The following is a 16,543-nucleotide window of genomic DNA, read 5'->3' as shown; positions in this document are numbered from 1 at the left end:
GATGTGGGGTGTGACCTGTGCTGTGGCGGTGTGACTAGTGATGTAGGGGTGTGACCTGTGCTGTGGCGGTGTGACTAGTGATGTTGGGGTGTGACTAGTGCTGTGGCGGTGTGACTAGTGATGTGGGGGTGTGACCTGTGCTGTGGCGGTGTGACTAGTGATGTGGGGGTGTGACCTGTGCTGTGGCGGTGTGACTAGTGATGTGGGGGTGTGACCTGTGCTGTGGCGGTGTGACTAGTGATGTGGGGGTGTGACCTGTGCTGTGGCGGTGTGACTAGTGATGTGGGGGTGTGACTAGTGATGTGGGAGTGTGACTAGTGATGTGGGGGTGTGACCTGTGATGTGGCGGTGTGACTAGTGATGTAGGGGTGTGACCAGTGCTGTGGCGGTGTGACTAGTGATGTGGGGGTGTGACCTGTGCTGTGGCGGTGTGACTAGTGATGTGGGGGTGTGACCAGTGCTGTGGCGGTGTGACTAGTGATGTGGGGGTGTGACCTGTGCTGTGGCGGTGTGACTAGTGATGTGGGGGTGTGACCTGTGCTGTGGCGGAGTGACTAGTGATGTGGGGGTGTGACCTGTGCTGTGGCGGTGTGACTAGTGATGTGGGGGTGTGACCTGTGCTGTGGCGGTGTGACTAGTGATGTGGGGGTGTGACCAGTGCTGTGGCGGTGTGACTAGTGATGTGGGGGTGTAACTAGTGCTGTGGCGGTGTGACTAGTGATGTGGGGGTGTGACCTGTGCTGTGGCGGTGTGACTAGTGATGTGGGGGTGTGACTAGTGCTGTGGCGGTGTGACTAGTGATGTGGGGGGTGTGACCTGTGCTGTGGCGGTGTGACTAGTGATGTGGGGTGTGACCTGTGCTGTGGCGGTGTGACTAGTGATGTGGGGGTGTGACCTGTGCTGTGGCGGTGTGACTAGTGATGTGGGGGTGTGACCTGTGCTGTGGCGGTGTGACTAGTGATGTGGGGGTGTGACTAGTGATGTGGGGGTGTGACTAGTGATGTGGGGGTGTGACCTGTGATGTGGCGGTGTGACTAGTGATGTAGGGGTGTGACCAGTGCTGTGGCGGTGTGACTAGTGATGTGGGGGTGTGACCTGTGCTGTGGCGGTGTGACTAGTGATGTGGGGGTGTGACCAGAGCTGTGGCGGTGTGACTAGTGATGTGGGGGTGTGACCTGTGCTGTGGCGGTGTGACTAGTGATGTGGGGGTGTGACCTGTGCTGTGGCGGAGTGACTAGTGATGTGGGGGTGTGACCTGTGCTGTGGCGGTGTGACTAGTGATGTGGGGGTGTGACCTGTGCTGTGGCAGTGTGACTAGTGATGTGGGGGTGTGACCAGTGCTGTGGCGGTGTGACTAGTGATGTGGGGGTGTGACTAGTGCTGTGGCGGTGTGACTAGTGATGTGGGGGTGTGACCTGTGCTGTGGCGGTGTGACTAGTGATGTGGGGGTGTGACCTGTGCTGTGGCGGTGTGACTAGTGATGTGGGGGTGTGACCTGTGCTGTGGCGGTGTGACTAGTGATGTGGGGGTGTGACCTGTGCTGTGGCGGTGTGACTAGTGATGTGGGGGTGTGACCTGTGCTGTGGCGGTGTGACTAGTGATGTGGGGGTGTGACCAGTGCTGTGGCGGTGTGACTAGTGATGTGGGGGTGTGACCTGTGCTGTGGCGGTGTGACTAGTGATGTGGGGGTGTGACCAGTGCTGTGGCGGTGTGACTAGTGATGTGGGGGTGTGACCTGTGCTGTGGCGGTGTGACTAGTGATGTGGGGGTGTGACCTGTGCTGTGGCGGTGTGACTAGTGATGTGGGGGTGTGACCTGTGCTGTGGCGGTGTGTCTAGTGATGTGGGGGTGTGACCTGTGCTGTGGCGGTGTGACTAGTGATGTGGGGGTGTGACCAGTGCTGTGGCGGTGTGACTAGTGATGTGGGGTGTGACCTGTGCTGTGGCGGTGTGACTAGTGATGTGGGGGTGTGACCAGTGCTGTGGCGGTGTGACTAGTGATGTGGGGGTGTGACCTGTGCTGTGGCGGTGTGACTAGTGATGTGGGGGTGTGACCTGTGCTGTGGCGGTGTGACTAGTGATGTGGGGGTGTGACCTGTGCTGTGGAGGTGTGACTAGTGATGTGGGGGTGTGACTAGTGATGTTGGGGGTGTGACCAGTGCTGTGGCGGTGTGACTAGTGATGTGGGGTGTGACCTGTGCTGTGGCGGTGTGACTAGTGATGTGGGGGTGTGACCAGTGCTGTGGCGGTGTGACTAGTGATGTGGGGGTGTGACCTGTGCTGTGGCGGTGTGACTAGTGATGTGGGGGGTGTGACCTGTGCTGTGGCGGTGTGACTAGTGATGTGGGGGTGTGACCTGTGCTGTGGAGGTGTGACTAGTGATGTGGGGGTGTGACTAGTGATGTGGGGGTGTGACCAGTGCTGTGGCGGTGTGACTAGTGATGTGGGGTGTGACCTGTGCTGTGGCGGTGTGACTAGTGATGTGGGGGTGTGACCAGTGCTGTGGCGGTGTGACTAGTGATGTGGGGGTGTGACCTGTGCTGTGGCGGTGTGACTAGTGATGTGGGGGTGTGACCTGTGCTGTGGCGGTGTGACTAGTGATGTGGGGGTGTGACCTGTGCTGTGGAGGTGTGACTAGTGATGTGGGGGTGTGACTAGTGATGTGGGGGTGTGACCAGTGCTGTGGCGGTGTGACTAGTGATGTGGGGTGTGACCTGTGCTGTGGCGGTGTGACTAGTGATGTGGGGGTGTGACCAGTGCTGTGGCGGTGTGACTAGTGATGTGGGGGTGTGACCTGTGCTGTGGCGGTGTGACTAGTGATGTGGGGGTGTGACCTGTGCTGTGGCGGTGTGACTAGTGATGTGGGTGGCGGTGTGACTAGTGATGTGGGGGTGTGACCTGTGCTGTGGAGGTGTGACTAGTGATGTGGGGGTGTGACTAGTGATGTGGGGGGGTGACCTGTGCTGTGGCGGTGTGACTAGTGATGTGGGGGTGTGACCTGTGCTGTGGAGGTGTGACTAGTGATGTGGGGATGTGACCTGTGCTGTGGCGGTGTGACTAGTGATGTGGGGGTGTGACCTGTGCTGTGGAGGTGTGACTAGTGATGTGGGGGTGTGACTAGTGATGTGGGGGTGTGACCTGTGCTGTGGCGGTGTGACTAGTGATGTGGGGGTGTGACCTGTGCTGTGGCGGAGTGACTAATGAAGTGGGGGTGTGACCTGTGCTGTGGCGGTGTGACTAGTGATGTGGGGGGTGTGACCAGTGCTGTGGCGGTGTGACTAGTGATGTGGGGGTGTGACTAGTGCTGTGGCGGTGTGACTAGTGATGTGGGGGTGTGACCTGTGCTGTGGCGGTGTGACTAGTGATGTAGGGGGTGTGACTAGTGCTGTGGCGGTGTGACTAGTGATGTAGGGGTGTGACCTGTGCTGTGGCGGTGTGACTAGTGATGTGGGGGTGTGACTAGTGCTGTGGCGGTGTGACTAGTGATGTGGGGGTGTGACCTGTGCTGTGGCGGTGTGACTAGTGATGTGGGGGGGGTGACCTGTGCTGTGGCGGTGTGACTAGTGATGTGGGGGTGTGACCTGTGCTGTGGCGGTGTGACTAGTGATGTAGGGGTGTGACCTGTGCTGTGACGGTGTGACTAGTGATGTGGGGGTGTGACTAGTGCTGTGGCGGTGTGACTAGTGATGTGGGGGTGTGACCTGTGCTGTGGCGGTGTGACTAGTGATGTGGGGGTGTGACCTGTGCTGTGGCGGTGTGACTAGTGATGTGGGGGGTGTGACCTGTGCTGTGGCGGTGTGACTAGTGATGTGGGGTGTGACCTGTGCTGTGGCGGTGTGACTAGTGATGTGGGGGTGTGACCTAGTGATGTGGGAGTGTGACTAGTGATGTGGGGGTGTGACCTGTGATGTGGCGGTGTTGACTAGTGATGTGGGGGTGTGACCTGTGCTGTGGCGGTGTGACTAGTGATGTGGGGGTGTGACCTAGTGCTGTGGCGGTGTGACTAGTGATGTGGGGGTGTGACCTGTGCTGTGGCGGGTGTGACTAGTGATGTGGGGTGTGACCTGTGCTGTGGCGGGTGTGACTAGTGATGTGGGGGGTGTGACCTGTGCTGTGGCGGTGTGACTAGTGATGTGGGGGTGTGACCTGTGCTGTGGCGGTGTGACTAGTGATGTGGGGTGTGACCTGTGCTGTGGCGGTGTGACTAGTGATGTGGGGGTGTGACTAGTGATGTGGGGGTGTGACTAGTGATGTGGGGGGTGTGACCTGTGATGTGGCGGTGTGACTAGTGATGTAGGGGTGTGACCAGTGCTGTGGCGGTGTGACTAGTGATGTGGGGGTGTGACCTGTGCTGTGGCGGTGTGACTAGTGATGTGGGGGTGTGACCAGTGCTGTGGCGGGTGTGACTAGTGATGTGGGGGTGTGACCTGTGCTGTGGCGGTGTGACTAGTGATGTGGGGGTGTGACCTGTGCTGTGGCGGAGTGACTAGTGATGTGGGGGTGTGACCTGTGCTGTGGCGGTGTGACTAGTGATGTGGGGGTGTGACCTGTGCTGTGGCAGTGTGACTAGTGATGTGGGGGGTGTGACCAGTGCTGTGGCGGTGTGACTAGTGATGTGGGGGTGTGACTAGTGCTGTGGCGGTGTGACTAGTGATATTGGGGGTGTGACCTGTGCTGTGGCGGTGTGACTAGTGATGTGGGGGTGTGACCTGTGCTGTGGCGGTGTGACTAGTGATGTGGGGGTGTGACCTGTGCTGTGGCGGTGTGACTAGTGATGTGGGGGTGTGACCTGTGCTGTGGCGGTGTGACTAGTGATGTGGGGGTGTGACCTGTGCTGTGGCGGTGTGACTAGTGATGTGGGGGGTGTGACCAGTGCTGTGGCGGTGTGACTAGTGATGTGGGGGTGTGACCTGTGCTGTGCTGTGGCGGTGTGACTAGTGATGTGGGGGTGTGACCAGTGCTGTGGCGGTGTGACTAGTGATGTGGGGGTGTGACCTGTGCTGTGGCGGTGTGACTAGTGATGTGAGGGGTGTGACCTGTGCTGTGGCGGTGTGACTAGTGATGTGGGGGTGTGACCTGTGCTGTGGCGGTGTGACTAGTGATGTGGGGGGTGTGACCTGTGCTGTGGCGGTGTGACTAGTGATGTGGGGGTGTGACCAGTGCTGTGGCGGTGTGACTAGTGATGTGGGGGTGTGACCTGTGCTGTGGCGGTGTGACTAGTGATGTGGGGGTGTGACCAGTGCTGTGGCGGTGTGACTAGTGATGTGGGGGGTGACCTGTGCTGTGGCGGTGTGACTAGTGATGTGGGGGTGTGACCTGTGCTGTGGCGGGTGTGACTAGTGATGTGGGGGGTGTGACCTGTGCTGTGGAGGTGTGACTAGTGATGTGGGGGTGTGACTAGTGATGTGGGGGTGTGACCAGTGCTGTGGCGGTGTGACTAGTGATGTGGGGTGTGACCTGTGCTGTGGCGGTGTGACTAGTGATGTGGGGGGTGTGACCAGTGCTGTGGCGGTGTGACTAGTGATGTGGGGGTGTGACCTGTGCTGTGGCGGTGTGACTAGTGATGTGGGGGGGTGACCTGTGCTGTGGCAGTGTGACTAGTGATGTGGGGGTGTGACCTGTGCTGTGGAGGTGTGACTAGTGATGTGGTGTGTGACTAGTGATGTGGGGGTGTGACAGTGCTGTGGCTGTGGCGGTGTGACTAGTGATGTGGGGGTGTGACCTGTGCTGTGGCGGTGTGACTAGTGATGTGGGGGTGTGACCAGTGCTGTGCAGTGGCGGTGTGACTAGTGATGTGGGGGTGTGACCTGTGCTGTGGCGGTGTGACTAGTGATGTGGGGGGTGTGACCTGTGCTGTGGCGGTGTGACTAGTGATGTGGGGGTGTGACTAGTGATGTGGGGGTGTGACCAGTGCTGTGGCGGTGAGACTAGTGATGTGGGGTGTGACCTGTGCTGTGGCGGTGTGACTAGTGATGTGGGGGTGTGACCAGTGCTGTGGCGGTGTGACTAGTGATGTGGGGGTGTGACCTGTGCTGTGGCGGTGTGACTAGTGATGTGGGGGTGTGACCTGTGCTGTGGCGGTGTGACTAGTGATGTGGGGGTGTGACCTGTGCTGTGGAGGTGTGACTAGTGATGTGGGGGTTGTGACTAGTGATGTGGGGGTGTGACCAGTGCTGTGGCGGTGTGACTAGTGATGTGGGGTGTGACCTGTGCTGTGGCGGTGTGACTAGTGATGTGGGGGTGTGACCAGTGCTGTGGCGGTGTGACTAGTGATGTGGGGGTGTGACCTGTGCTGTGGCGGTGTGACTAGTGATGTGGGGGGTGTGACCTGTGCTGTGGCGGTGTGACTAGTGATGTGGGGGTGTGACCTGTGCTGTGGAGGTGTGACTAGTGATGTGGGGGTGTGACTAGTGATGTGGGGGGGGTGACCTGTGCTGTGGCGGTGTGACTAGTGATGTGGGGGTGTGACCTGTGCTGTGGAGGTGTGACTAGTGATGTGGGGGATGTGACCTGTGCTGTGGCGGTGTGACTAGTGATGTGGGGGTGTGACCTGTGCTGTGGAGGTGTGACTAGTGATGTGGGGGTGTGACTAGTGATGTGGGCGGGTGTGACCTGTGCTGTGGCGGTGTGACTAGTGATGTGGGGGGTGTGACCTGTGCTGTGGCGGAGTGACTAATGATGTGGGGGTGTGACCTGTGCTGTGGCGGTTGTGACTAGTGATGTGGGGGTGTGACCAGTGCTGTGGCGGTGTGACTAGTGATGTGGGGGTGTGACTAGTGCTGTGGCGGTGTGGACTAGTGATGTGGGGGTGTGACCTGTGCTGTGGCGGTGTGACTAGTGATGTAGGGGTGTGACTAGTGCTGTGGCGGTGTGACTAGTGATGTAGGGGTGTGACCTGTGCTGTGGCGGTGTGACTAGTGATGTGGGGGTGTGACCTAGTGCTGTGGCGGTGTGACTAGTGATGTGGGGGTGTGACCTGTGCTGTGGCGGTGTGACTAGTGATGTGGGGGTGTGACCTGTGCTGTGGCGGTGTGACTAGTGATGTGGGGTGTGGGGTGTGACCTGTGCTGTGGCGGGTGTGACTAGTGATGTAGGGGTGTGACCTGTGCTGTGGACGGTGTGACTAGTGATGTGGGGGTGTGACTAGTGCTGTGGCGGTGTGACTAGTGATGTGGGGGTGTGACCTGTGCTGTGGCGGTGTGACTAGTGATGTCGGGGGTGTGACCTGTGCTGTGGCGGTGTGACTAGTGATGTGGGGGGGTGACCTGTGCTGTGGCGGTGTGACTAGTGATGTGGGGTGTGACCTGTGCTGTGGCGGTGTGACTAGTGATGTGGGGGTGTGACTAGTGATGTGGGAGTGTGACTAGTGATGTGGGGGTGTGACCTGTGATGTGGCTGTGTGACTAGTGATGTAGGGGTGTGACCAGTGCTGTGGCGGTGTGACTAGTGATGTGGGGGTGTGACCAGTGCTGTGGCGGTGTGACTAGTGATGTGGGGGGTGTGGACCTGTGCTGTGGCGGTGTGACTAGTGATGTGGGGGTGTGACCTGTGCTGTGGCGGAGTGACTAGTGATGTGGGGGTGTGACCTGTGCTGTGGCGGTGTGACTAGTGATGTGGGGGTGTGACCTGTGCTGTGGCGGTGTGACTAGTGATGTGGGGGTGTGACCAGTGCTGTGGCGGTGTGACTAGTGATGTGGGGTGTGTAACTAGTGCTGCTGTGGCGGTTGTGACTAGTGATGTGGGGGTGTGACCTGTGCTGTGGCGGTGTGACTAGTGATGTGGGGGTGTGACTAGTGCTGTGGCGGTGTGACTAGTGATGTGGGGGTGTGACCTGTGCTGTGGCGGTGTGACTAGTGATGTGGGGGTGTGACCTGTGCTGTGGCGGTGTGACTAGTGATGTGGGGGTGTGACCTGTGCTGTGGCGGTGTGACTAGTGATGTGGGGGTGTGACCTGTGCTGTGGCGGTGTGACTAGTGATGTGGGGGTGTGACTAGTGATGTGGGGGTGTGACTAGTGATGTGGGGGTGTGACCTGTGATGTGGCGGTGTGACTAGTGATGTAGGGGTGTGACCAGTGCTGTGGCGGTGTGACTAGTGATGTGGGGGTGTGACCTGTGCTGTGGCGGGTGTGACTAGTGATGTGGGGGTGTGACCAGTGCTGTGGCGGTGTGACTAGTGATGTGGGGGTGTGACCTGTGCTGTGGCGGTGTGACTAGTGATGTGGGGGTGTGACCTGTGCTGTGGCGGAGTGACTAGTGATGTGGGGGTGTGACCTGTGCTGTGGCGGTGTGACTAGTGATGTGGGGGTGTGACCTGTGCTGTGGCAGTGTGACTAGTGATGTGGGGGTTGTGACCAGTGCTGTGGCGGTGTGACTAGTGATGTGGGGGTGTGACTAGTGCTGTGGCGGTGTGACTAGTGATGTGGGGGTGTGACCTGTGCTGTGGCGGTGTGACTAGTGATGTGGGGGTGTGACCTGTGCTGTGGCGGTGTGACTAGTGATGTGGGGGTGTGACCTGTGCTGTGGCGGTGTGACTAGTGATGTGGGGGGTGTGACCTGTGCTGTGGCGGTGTGACTAGTGATGTGAGGGTGTGACCTGTGCTGTGGCGGTGTGACTAGTGATGTGGGGGTGTGACCAGTGCTGTGGCGGGTGTGACTAGTGATGTGGGGGTGTGACCTGTGCTGTGGCGGTGTGACTAGTGATGTGGGGGTGTGACCAGTGCTGTGGCGGTGTGACTAGTGATGTGGGGGTGTGACCTGTGCTTGTGGCGGTGTGACTAGTGATGTGAGGGTGTGACCTGTGCTGTGGCGGGTGTGACTAGTGATGTGGGGGTGTGACCTGTGCTGTGGCGGTGTGACTAGTGATGTGGGGGGTGTGACCTGTGCTGTGGCGGTGTGACTAGTGATGTGGGGGTGTGACCAGTGCTGTGGCGGTGTGACTAGTGATGTGGGGGTGTGACCTGTGCTGTGGCGGTGTGACTAGTGATGTGGGGGTGTGACCAGTGCTGTGGCGGTGTGACTAGTGATGTGGGGGGTGTGACCTGTGCTGTGGCGGTGTGACTAGTGATGTGGGGGTGTGACCTGTGCTGTGGCGGTGTGACTAGTGATGTGGGGGTGTGACCTGTGCTGTGGAGGTGTGACTAGTGATGTGGGGGTGTGACTAGTGATGTGGGGGTGTGACCAGTGCTGTGGCGGTGTGACTAGTGATGTGGGGGTGTGACCTGTGCTGTGGCGGTTGTGACTAGTGATGTGGGGGGTGTGACCAGTGCTGTGGCGGTGTGACTAGTGATGTGGGGGTGTGACCTGTGCTGTGGCGGTGTGACTAGTGATGTGGGGGTGTGACCTGTGCTGTGGCGGTGTGACTAGTGATGTGGGGGTGTGACCTGTGCTGTGGAGGTGTGACTAGTGATGTCGGGGTGTGACTAGTGATGTGGGGGTGTGACCAGCTGCTGTGGCGGTGTGACTAGTGATGTGGGGTGTGACCTGTGCTGTGGCGGTGTGACTAGTGATGTGGGGGTGTGACCAGTGCTGTGGCGGTGTGACTAGTGATGTGGGGGTGTGTGACCTGTGCTGTGGCGGTGTGACTAGTGATGTGGGGGTGTGACCTGTGCTGTGGCGGTGTGACTAGTGATGTGGGGGGGTGACCTGTGCTGTGGCGGTGTGACTAGTGATGTGGGGGTGTGACCTGTGCTGTGGCGGTGTGACTAGTGATGTGGGGGTGTGACCTGTGCTGTGGCGGAGTGACTAGTGATGTGGGGGTGTGACCTGTGCTGTGGAGGTGTGACTAGTGATGTGGGGGTGTGACTAGTGATGTGGGGGTGTGACCAGTGCTGTGGCGGTGTGACTAGTGATGTGGGGTGTGACCTGTGCTGTGGCGGTGTGACTAGTGATGTGGGGGTGTGACCAGTGCTGTGGCGGTGTGACTAGTGATGTGGGGGTGTGACCTGTGCTGTGGCGGTGTGACTAGTGATGTGGGGGTGTGACCTGTGCTGTGGCGGTGTGACTAGTGATGTGGGGGTGTGACCTGTGCTGTGGAGGTGTGACTAGTGATGTGGGGGTGTGACTAGTGATGTGGGGGTGTGACCAGTGCTGTGGCGGTGTGACTAGTGATGTGGGGTGTGACCTGTGCTGTGGCGGTGTGACTAGTGATGTGGGGGTGTGTGACCAGTGCTGTGGCGGTGTGACTAGTGATGTGGGGGTGTGACCTGTGCTGTGGCGGTGTGACTAGTGATGTGGGGGTGTGACCTGTGCTGTGGCGGTGTGACTAGTGATGTGGGGGTGTGACCTGTGCTGTGGAGGTGTGACTAGTGATGTGGGGGTGTGACTAGTGATGTGGGGGTGTGACCAGTGCTGTGGCGGTGTGACTAGTGATGTGGGGTGTGACCTGTGCTGTGGCGGTGTGACTAGTGATGTGGGGGTGTGACCAGTGCTGTGGCGGTGTGACTAGTGATGTGGGGGTGTGACCTGTGCTGTGGCGGTGTGACTAGTGATGTGGGGGTGTGACCTGTGCTGTGGCGGTGTGACTAGTGATGTGGGGGTGTGACCTGTGCTGTGGCGGTGTGACTAGTGATGTGGGGGTGTGACCTGTGCTGTGGCGGTGTGACTAGTGATGTGGGGGTGTGACTAGTGATGTGGGAGTGTGACTAGTGATGTGGGGGTGTGACCTGTGATGTGGCGGTGTGACTAGTGATGTAGGGGTGTGACCAGTGCTGTGGCGGTGTGACTAGTGATGTGGGGGTGTGACATGTGCTGTGGCGGTGTGACTAGTGATGTGGGGGTGTGACCAGTGCTGTGGCGGTGTGACTAGTGATGTGGGGGTGTGACCTGTGCTGTGGCGGTGTGACTAGTGATGTGGGGGTGTGACCTGTGCTGTGGCGGAGTGACTAGTGATGTGGGGGTGTGACCTGTGCTGTGGCGGTGTGACTAGTGATGTGGGGGTGTGACCTGTGCTGTGGCGGTGTGACTAGTGATGTGGGGGGGGTCGTTGACCAGTGCTGTGGCGGTGGTGACTAGTGATGTGGGGGTGTGAACTAGTGCTGTGGCGGTGTGACTAGTGATGTGGGGGTGTGACCTGTGCTGTGGCGGTGTGACTAGTGATGTGGGGGTGTGACCTAGTGCTGTGGCGGTGTGACTAGTGATGTGGGGGTGTGACCTGTGCTGTGGCGGTGTGACTAGTGATGTGGGGTGTGACCTGTGCTGTGGCGGTGTGACTAGTGATGTGGGGGTGTGACCTGTGCTGTGGCGGTGTGACTAGTGATGTGGGGGTGTGACCTGTGCTGTGGCGGGTGTGACTAGTGATGTGGGGGTGTGACCTGTGCTGTGGCGGTGTGACTAGTGATGTGGGGGTGTGACTAGTGCTGTGGGCGGTGTGACTAGTGATGTGGGGGTGTGACCTGTGATGTGGCGGTGTGACTAGTGATGTAGGGGGTGTGACCAGTGCTGTGGCGGTGTGACTAGTGATGTGGGGGTGTGACCTGTGCTGTGGCGGTTGTGACTAGTGATGTGGGGGGTGTGACCTGTGCTGTGGCGGTGTGACTAGTGATGTGGGGGGTGTGACCTGTGCTGTGGCGGTGTGACTAGTGATGTGGGGGTGTGACCTGTGCTGTGGCGGTGTGACTAGTGATGTGGGGGTGTGACCTGTGCTGTGGCAGTGTGACTAGTGATGTTGGGGGTGTGACCAGTGCTGTGGCGGTGTGACTAGTGATGTGGGGGGTTGTGACTAGTGCTGTGGCGGTGTGACTAGTGATGTGGGGGTGTGACCTGTGCTGTGGCGGTGTGACTAGTGATGTGGGGGTGTGACCTGTGCTGTGGCGGTGTGACTAGTGATGTGGGGGTGTGACCTGTGCTGTGGCGGTGTGACTAGTGATGTGGGGGTGTGACCTGTGCTGTGGCGGTGTGACTAGTGATGTGGGGGTGTGACCTGTGCTGTGGCGGTGTGACTAGTGATGTGGGGGTGTGACCTGTGCTGTGGCGGTGTGACTAGTGATGTGGGGGTGTGACCAGTGCTGTGGCGGTGTGACTAGTGATGTGGGGGTGTGACCTGTGCTGTGGCGGTGTGACTAGTGATGTGGGGGTGTGACCAGTGCTGTGGCGGTGTGACTAGTGATGTGGGGGTGTGACCTGTGCTGTGGCGGTGTGACTAGTGATGTGGGGGTGTGACCTGTGCTGTGGCGGTGTGACTAGTGATGTGGGGGTGTGACCTGTGCTGTGGCGGTGTGTGACTAGTGATGTGGGGTGTGACCTGTGCTGTGGCGGTGTGACTAGTGATGTGGGGGTGTGACCAGTGCTGTGGCGGTGTGACTAGTGATGTGGGGTGTGACCTGTGCTGTGGCGGTGTGACTAGTGATGTGGGGGTGTGACCAGTGCTGTGGCGGTGTGACTAGTGATGTGGGGGTGTGACCTGTGCTGTGGCGGTGTGACTAGTGATGTGGGGGTGTGACCTGTGCTGTGGCGGTGTGACTAGTGATGTGGGGGTGTGACCTGTGCTGTGGAGGTGTGACTAGTGATGTGGGGGTGTGACTAGTGATGTGGGGGTGTGACCAGTGCTGTGGCGGTGTGACTAGTGATGTGGGGGTGTGACCTGTGCTGTGGCGGTGTGACTAGTGATGTGGGGGTGTGACCAGTGCTGTGGCGGTGTGACTAGTGATGTGGGGGTGTGACCTGTGCTGTGGCGGTGTGACTAGTGATGTGGGGGTGTGACCTGTGCTGTGGCGGTGTGACTAGTGATGTGGGGGTGTGACCTGTGCTGTGGCGGTGTGACTAGTGATGTGGGGGTTGTGACTAGTGATGTGGGGGTGTGACCAGTGCTGTGGCGGTGTGACTAGTGATGTGGGGGTGTGACCTGTGCTGTGGCGGTGTGACTAGTGATGTGGGGGTGTGACCTGTGCTGTGGCGGTGTGTGACTAGTGATGTGGGGGTGTGACCTGTGCTGTGGCGGTGTGACTAGTGATGTGGGGGGTGTGACCTGTGCTGTGGCGGTTGTGACTAGTGATGTGGGGGTGTGACCTGTGCTGTGGCGGTGTGACTAGTGATGTGGGGGTGTGACCTGTGCTGTGGCGGTGTGACTAGTGATGTGGGGGTGTGACCTGTGCTGTGGCGGTGTGACTAGTGATGTGGGGGTGTGACCTGTGCTGTGGCGGTGTGACTAGTGATGTGGGGGTGTGACTAGTGATGTGGGGGTGTGACCAGTGCTGTGGCGGGTGTGACTAGTGATGTGGGGGTGTGACCTGTGCTGTGGCGGTGTGACTAGTGATGTGGGGGGTGTGACCAGTGCTGTGGCGGTGTGTGACTAGTGATGTGGGGGGTGTGACCTGTGCTGTGGCGGTGTGACTAGTGATGTGGGGGTGTGACCTGTGCTGTGGCGGTGTGACTAGTGATGTGGGGGTGTGACCTGTGCTGTGGAGGTGTGACTAGTGATGTGGGGGTGTGACTAGTGATGTGGGGGTGTGACCAGTGCTGTGGCGGTGTGACTAGTGATGTGGGGTGTGACCTGTGCTGTGGCGGTGTGACTAGTGATGTGGGGGTGTGACCAGTGCTGTGGCGGTGTGACTAGTGATGTGGGGGGTGTGACCTGTGCTGTGGCGGTGTGACTAGTGATGTGGGGGTGTGACCTGTGCTGTGGCGGTGTGACTAGTGATGTGGGGGTGTGACCTGTGCTGTGGAGGTGTGACTAGTGATGTGGGGGTGTGACTAGTGATGTGGGGTGTGTGACCAGTGCTGTGGCGGTGTGACTAGTGATGTGGGGTGTGACCTGTGCTGTGGCGGTGTGACTAGTGATGTGGGGGTGTGACCAGTGCTGTGGCGGTTGTGACTAGTGATGTGGGGGTGTGACCTGTGCTGTGGCGGTGTGACTAGTGATGTGGGGGTGTGACCTGTGCTGTGGCGGTGTGACTAGTGATGTGGGGGTGTGACCTGTGCTGTGGAGGTGTGACTAGTGATGTGGGGGGTGTGGACTAGTGATGTGGGGGTGTGACCAGTGCTGTGGCGGTGTGACTAGTGATGTGGGGTGTGACCTGTGCTGTGGCGGTGTGACTAGTGATGTGGGGGTGTGACCAGTGCTGTGGCGGTGTGACTAGTGATGTGGGGGTGTGACCTGTGCTGTGGCGGTGTGACTAGTGATGTGGGGGTGTGACCTGTGCTGTGGCGGTGTGACTAGTGATGTGGGGGTGTGACCTGTGCTGTGGCGGTGTGACTAGTGATGTGGGGGTGTGACCTGTGCTGTGGCGGTGTGTGACTAGTGATGTGGGGGTGTGACCTGTGCTGTGGCGGTGTGACTAGTGATGTGGGGGTGTGACCTGTGCTGTGGAGGTGTGACTAGTGATGTGGGGGTGTGACTAGTGATGTGGGGGTGTGACCAGTGCTGTGGCGGTGTGACTAGTGATGTGGGGGTGTGACCTGTGCTGTGGCGGTGTGACTAGTGATGTGGGGGTGTGACCAGTGCTGTGGGGGACGTGTGACTAGTGATGTGGGGGTGTGACCTGTGCTGTGGCGGTGTGACTAGTGATGTGGGGGTGTGACCTGTGCTGTGGCGGTGTGACTAGTGATGTGGGGGTGTGACCTGTGCTGTGGAGGTGTGACTAGTGATGTGGGGGTGTGACTAGTGATGTGGGGGTGTGACCAGTGCTGTGGCGGTGTGACTAGTGATGTGGGGTGTGACCTGTGCTGTGGCGGTGTGACTAGTGATGTGGGGGTGTGACCAGTGCTGTGGCGGTGTGACTAGTGATGTGGGGGTGTGACCTGTGCTGTGGCGGTGGTGACTAGTGATGTGGGGGTGTGACCTGTTGCTGTGGCGGTGTGACTAGTGATGTGGGGGTGTGACCTGTGCTGTGGAGGTGTGACTAGTGATGTGGGGGGTGTGACTAGTGATGTGGGGGGTGTGACCAGTGCTGTGGCGGTGTGACTAGTGATGTGGGGTGTGACCTGTGCTGTGGCGGTGTGACTAGTGATTGTGGGGGTGTGACCAGTGCTGTGGCGGTGTGTGACTAGTGATGTGGGGGTGTGACCTGTGCTGTGGCGATGTGACTAGTGATGTGGGGGTGTGACCTGTGCTGTGGCGGTGTGACTAGTGATGTGGGGGTGTGACCTGTGCTGTGGCGGTGTGACTAGTGATGTGGGGGTGTGACCTGTGCTGTGGCGGTGTGACTAGTGATGTGGGGTGTGACCTGTGCTGTGGCGGTGTGACTAGTGATGTGGGGGTGTGACTAGTGATGTGGGAGTGTGACTAGTGATGTGGGGGTGTGACCTGTGATGTGGCGGTGTGACTAGTGATGTAGGGGTGTGACCAGTGCTGTGGCGGTGTGACTAGTGATGTGGGGGTGTGACCTGTGCTGTGGCGGTGTGACTAGTGATGTGGGGGTGTGACCAGTGCTGTGGCGGTGTGACTAGTGATGTGGGGGTGTGACCTGTGCTGTGGCGGTGTGACTAGTGATGTGGGGGTGTGACCTGTGCTGTGGCGGAGTGACTAGTGATGTGGGGGTGTGACCTGTGCTGTGGCGGTGTGACTAGTGATGTGGGGGTGTGACCTGTGCTGTGGCGGTGTGACTAGTGATGTGGGGGGTGTGACCAGTGCTGTGGCGGTGTGACTAGTGATGTGGGGGTGTAACTAGTGCTGTGGCGGTGTGACTAGTGATGTGGGGGGTGTGACCTGTGCTGTGGCGGTGTGACTAGTGATGTGGGGGTGTGACTAGTGCTGTGGCGGATTGACTAGTGATGTGGGGGTGTGACCTGTGCTGTGGCGGTGTGACTAGTGATGTGGGGTGTGACCTGTGCTGTGGCGGTGTGACTAGTGATGTGGGGGTGTGACCTGTGCTGTGGCGGTGTGACTAGTGATGTGGGGGTGTGACCTGTGCTGTGGCGGTGTGACTAGTGATGTGGGGTGTGACCTGTGCTGTGGCGGTGTGACTAGTGATGTGGGGGTGTGACTAGTGATGTGGGGGTGTGACTAGTGATGTGGGGGGTGTGACCTGTGATGTGGCGGTGTGACTAGTGATGTAGGGGGTGTGACCAGTGCTGTGGCGGTGTGACTAGTGATGTGGGGGTGTGACCTGTGCTGTGGCGGGTGTGACTAGTGATGTGGGGGTGTGACCAGTGCTGTGGCGGTGTGACTAGTGATGTGGGGGTGTGACCTGTGCTGTGGCGGTGTGACTAGTGATGTGGGGGTGTGACCTGTGCTGTGGCGGAGTGACTAGTGATGTGGGGGTGTGACCTGTGCTGTGGCGGTGTGACTAGTGATGTGGGGGTGTGACCTGTGCTGTGGCGGTGTGACTAGTGATGTGGGGGGTGTGACCAGTGCTGTGGCGGTGTGACTAGTGATGTGGGGGGTGTGACTAGTGCTGTGGCGGTGTGACTAGTGATGTGGCGGTGTGACCTGTGCTGTGGCGGTGTGACTAGTGATGTGGGGGTGTGACCTGTGCTGTGGCGGTGTGACTAGTGATGTGGGGGTGTGACCTGTGCTGTGGCGGTGTGACTAGTGATGTGGGGGTGTGACCTGTGCTGTGGCGGTGTGACTAGTGATGTGGGGGTGTGACCTGTGCTGTGGCGGTGTGAC

The 16,543-nt window shown here is 59.2% G+C and overlaps 1 long non-coding RNA gene across 1 annotated transcript in view; it reads right to left on the bottom strand.

Moving 5' to 3' along the window:
• LOC134948532 (uncharacterized) overlaps positions 1–16,543 on the bottom strand; it is a 175,978-nt gene that overhangs the window by 57,230 nt on the left and 102,205 nt on the right. The gene's annotated exons all lie outside the window — the stretch shown is intronic.

Source organism: Pseudophryne corroboree, chromosome 8, assembly GCF_028390025.1.
Source record: "Pseudophryne corroboree isolate aPseCor3 chromosome 8, aPseCor3.hap2, whole genome shotgun sequence".
NCBI lineage: Eukaryota > Metazoa > Chordata > Amphibia > Anura > Myobatrachidae > Pseudophryne > Pseudophryne corroboree.
This window is presented reverse-complemented; position numbering and strand designations above follow the sequence as displayed.